The sequence below is a fragment of the Mandrillus leucophaeus genome, unplaced genomic scaffold (assembly GCF_000951045.1).
Source record: "Mandrillus leucophaeus isolate KB7577 unplaced genomic scaffold, Mleu.le_1.0 Scaffold411, whole genome shotgun sequence".
NCBI lineage: Eukaryota > Metazoa > Chordata > Mammalia > Primates > Cercopithecidae > Mandrillus > Mandrillus leucophaeus.
Window position 1 is genome coordinate 70,061 of NW_012104377.1, and position 4,923 is coordinate 74,983.

Below are 4,923 nucleotides of genomic sequence, written 5' to 3' on the forward strand. Positions count from 1 at the left end.
TGGAGTGCAGTGGTGCAATCTTGGCTCAGTGCAACCTCCACCTCCTGGGTTCAAGCGATTCTCCTGCCTCAGCCTCCCGAGTAGCTGGGATTATAGGCATGCGCCCCACATACCTGACTAATTTTTGTATATTTAGTAGAGATGGAGTTTCACCATGTTGGCTAGGCTGGTTTTGAACTCCTGACCTCAGGTGATCTGCCCACCTCGGCCTGCCAAAGTGCTGGGATTACAGGGGTGAGCCACCCTGCCCGGCCTCATTTTTCTTTCTTTAAGTTAGATAATGTATATTCTTTTATTCCTAATTTATTACTTTTCTTTTTTTCTTGGTTAGTGTAGGTTAAAGGGTTGTCAATTTTATTGACCACTTATATTTCATATATATTCACATATAAACTGTACAATATGCGGCCTTTTGTTGTTGGAGAACATAGTTTATATAATTTTAGTCCTTTCAAATTTATTGAGACTTGTTTTATGCTCTTGTAGAGAATCTTTTATATTGCACTTGAGAAGAATGCGTATTCTGCTGTTGGGTGGAATGTTTTTAGATCTAGTTGTTTTATGGTGTTCAGTTTTTCAATTTCCTTGCTGATCTTCAATTTTATTCTGTTATTTGAAGTAGGATATTGCAGTCTCCCAACTATTACTGTTAAATTGTCTGATTCTTTCTTCAATTCTGTCAGTTTTTGCTTCATGTATTTTGGGACTCTGTTGTTAGGTACATGTATGTTTGTAATTACTGTATTTTTCTTAAGTATTGATACTTTCATCATTATAAAATATCCCCTCTTCATCTCTAGTGGCATTTTTTGTTTTGAAGTCTACTTTGTCTTGATGTTAGCATGGCTACTCCAGCTCTTTTCTAGTTGCTGTTTGCACGTATATCCTTTTCTGTCTCTTTACTTTCAGCCTATTTGTGTGTGAACAGTAGAATATATATTCTTTTCAATGGCAACATGGAGTATACTCCAGATGGATATTTAACCTCACAAGAAGTTTAATAGTTTTTGAAGTGTTTGTGCAATTTTATACTTGTACCAGCAATGTATAAGAATTCTATTTTCTCAATATCCTCTCCAACATTTGGTGGTGTCAGTCTTTTTAGTTTTAGGTATTCTAATGAGGTGTGAAATGGTTTCTTATTGTCATTTCACTTTGCATTTTGCTGCTGTTTACCTTTCATGTGTTTATTGGCCATTCAAAGATCTTTTCTGGGAAATGATTTTTTCAAGACTTGTGCCCCCTTTCTAATACATTTTTTAAAAATTATTGATTTGTCATAGTTAATTATATATTTTGGGTACAAGTCTTTGGTACATATATATTTTTGTTGTTTTTTAGAGACAGGGTCTCACTCTGTTGCTGAAGCTGGAGTGCAGTGGTACAGTCATAGCTCACTGCAGACTCAAAGTCATGAGCTTAAGTGATCCTCCTGCCTCAGCCTCCTATTTTATTTTTTGTAGAGACAAGGTTTTTCTATGTTGCCCAGGCTGGTCTCACATTCCTGGCCTTAAATGATCCTCCTGCTTTAGCCTCTGAAAGTGCTGCAAATACAGGCATGAGTCACCATTCCTGGCCTACATATATGTTTTGAGAGTGTTTTTTTTAGTCTGTGACTTGAGTTTTTATTTTGTTAAGGATATCTTTTTTATTTTTGAAGATTATTATTATTATTTTTAAAATAATAGAGACAAGGTCTTGCTATGTTACCCAGGCTGAAACTCCTGGCCCTAAATGATCCTCTCACCTCAGCCTCCCAAGGTGTTGAGCTTATCGGCATGAACCACCTCACCTGGCCTGTTAATAATATTTTATTGATGAGTACAAGTTGTTAATACTAAAAAAGTCCAGTTTATTACATTTTTTCCTTTTATGATCACTACTTTCTGTATACCACTTTGACCATTCTAAAGTTGTGGAGGTTTTTCACCTCTGTTGTATTTAGAAACTTTGTAGGTTTAACTTATCTTTAACATTTATGTCTGTGACCCATTTTATATAATTTTTTGTGTGTACTGTGGTTGGGGTCAAAGTTTTTTATTTTTATTTTTTGAGATGGAGTTTTGCTCTTGTTGCCCAGGTTGGAGTGCAATGGCTCGACCTTGGCTCACTGCAACCTCCACCTCGTGGGTTCAAGTGATTCTCCTGCCTCAGCCTCCTGAGTAGCTGGGATTACAAGCATGAGCCACTACACCCAGCTGATTTTGCATTTTTAGTAGAGACGGCATTTCTCCATGTTGGTCAGGCTCATCTCGAACTCCTGACCTCAGGTGATCTGCCCACCTCGGCTTCCCAAAGTGTTAGGAGTACAGGCATGAGCCACTGCCCCTGGCCAAAGTTTATTCTTTTATGTGGCTATCTAGTTGTTGCAAAAGTACTTGTTGAAAATACTTTTATTTCCTATTTATTTGCTGTGGTGCCTTTGTGACAAATTAATTAAGCATATTAGGTGTGAACCTATTTCTGAAGTCTTTTCTGTTCTATTGATTAATTTTTAAATTTTTAGACTACTTCCAGACTTATTTACTTAGTTAATTGTGGTTATAGAGTACCTGTAGAAATTCAGTGGTTTGAATCCTACAACATAGTCATTTTTCACAATTATTTTGACTATTCTAGGTATTTTTTATTTACACACAAATTTTAGAATCAAATTGTCATTTTCCACTAACAATACTATTGTGATTGTGGTTTTTATTATAAGTTGATTTGTGGAGAATTTACATTTTAACAATATTAAGTCTTCCAATCCATGAATATGGAATACTGCTCTAGTTTAGGTCTTTTAAAATTGTCTTCATTAGAGTTAAATTTTTGGTGTGACAGTCTTGCATATATTTTATTAAATTTATTTCAAAGTATTTTGCTTTCAATGCTGTTGTAAACCGATTTTTTTTTATGATTTTATTTTTCATTTGTTTGCCACTTATATGTAGAAATAATTTGTTGTTAGGTTGAATTGTCAATATGTATTGCAATTTTGATAATTTACTTATTCTAACTTTTCTGGGTAAATTCTTTATGATTTTCTCTGTAAACAATCATGTCATGGTGAATGACAGTTTTACTTCCTTCCAATCTTTATGCCTCGTATTGCTTTTTCTGGCCTTATGTACTGGCTAAGATTTTCAGTAAATTATTGAATAGAAAGAGTGAGGATGGACATAATTGCCTTGTTTCCTTTATTTTGGGCAAAACATCCATGAAATTTTGGTTTAAAATAATTTTTTATTTTTAAGAGTTTATTTATTAAATAAAATTTTGAGGCCGTGCCACTGAGCCCAGAACCAAGAGACTAAGCCATAGCTGGAACATCATTTATACATTTCTTTTTTTTTTTTTTTTTGAGACGGAGTTTTGCTCTTGTCACCCAGGCTGGAGTGCAATGGCGCAATCTCGACTCACCGCAACCTCTACCTCCCGGGTTCAAGTGATTCTTCTGTCTCAGCCTCCCAAGTAGCTGGGATTACAGGCATGTACCACCATGCCTGGCTAATTTTGTGTTTTTAGTAGAGACAGGGTTTCTCCGTGTTGGTCAGGCTGGTCTTGAACTTCCGACTTCAGGTGATCTGCCCGCCTCAGCCTCCCAAAGTGCTGGGATTACAGGCGTGAGCCACCTCACCCAGCCCCTTTATACCTTTCTTACACAACTTTTGTGTGTCATAAGTCCCACCTTTGGGGTCCTTGTAAGTATGAGTCTGTCATTTATCATGTTTTTTCTTTTTGGCACACAAAGTGGCTTACCTACTTATTTGCATGGTAATCCTTGGTTTTACAGGTTTTGGACTTATCCTGGAAACTCAAATTTAGCTACGTTAACTTGTTAGGATGATAATTTATATCAGCAAGTACTTTGAAATCAGCCTACCTCCTCTCTTTTTCTCTCTGCTTCTACCTTTAGCTTCAGTTTTGAGTTCATTTGTTTGTTTGTTTGTTTGTTTTCTGAGACAGGGTCTCACTCTGTTACCCAGTCTGGAGTGACCTTCCAGGGTCAAGCTGTCCTCCAACCTCAGCCTCCTAAGTAGCTGGGACTACAGGTGTGCACCACCACGCCTGGCTATTTTTGCATTTTGTTGTAGGAATGGGTTTTGCCATGTTGCCCAGGCCACTCTCGAACTCCTGGGCTTAAGCTATCCTCCCACCTAGGTCTCCCAAAGTGTTAGGATTACAGGTGTGAGCCACTGTGCCTGGCCCAGGTTTTTTCTATTTATCGTTTATTTACTTTTTGATGAGCAGTTAGGGGAAGAGATCTCCTCTACTTCCTATTGGAACCAACAATGCATTCATAAATATATTTTACCTAGTATGTAGTTGCTTTAGAATGGTAAGTTCTCTTCGTATATCTAAACTACCATATGCTGTCAAGTGTTTCTTTCTCTTTTTTTCTTTTAGAAGTTTTATCAGGTAACTTTTTTTACCCTCAAGGTCAAAGAAGAACACAATTTATTCATCTTTATACCTCAAATATTCCAAATATTCTTTTTTTTTTTTTTTTTGAGACGGAGTCTTGCACTGTCACCCAGGCTGGAGTGCAGTGGCATGATCTCGGCTCACTGCAAGCTCCGCCTCCTGGGTTCACGCCATTCTCCTGCCTCAGCCTCTGGAGTAGCTGGGACTCTAGGCGCCTGCCGCCATGCCCAGTTATTTTAGTAGAGACAGGGTTTCACAGTGTTAGCCAGGATGGTCTCGATTTCCTGACCTCATGATCCTCCCACCTCGCCCACCCAAAGTGCTGGGATTACTGGTGTGGGCCACCACGCCCGGCCTGAATGACTCCTAAATCTTTTACTCATGTCTAACGATAAATCTTTTGAGTTTGAACTGCTTGTTGGATATTTCTCATCACGTATTTGGTCAATACCTTAAATTCAGCATTTCTAAAACTAAACTCATTATTTTTCTTTTTTTTTTTTTTTTGAGAGG

The 4,923-nt window shown here is 37.6% G+C and overlaps 1 protein-coding gene across 2 annotated transcripts in view; it reads left to right on the forward strand.

Annotated features, from left to right (window-relative positions):
• INO80D (INO80 complex subunit D) overlaps positions 1 to 4,923 on the forward strand; it is a 105,868-nt gene that overhangs the window by 53,462 nt on the left and 47,483 nt on the right. The window lies entirely within an intron of this gene.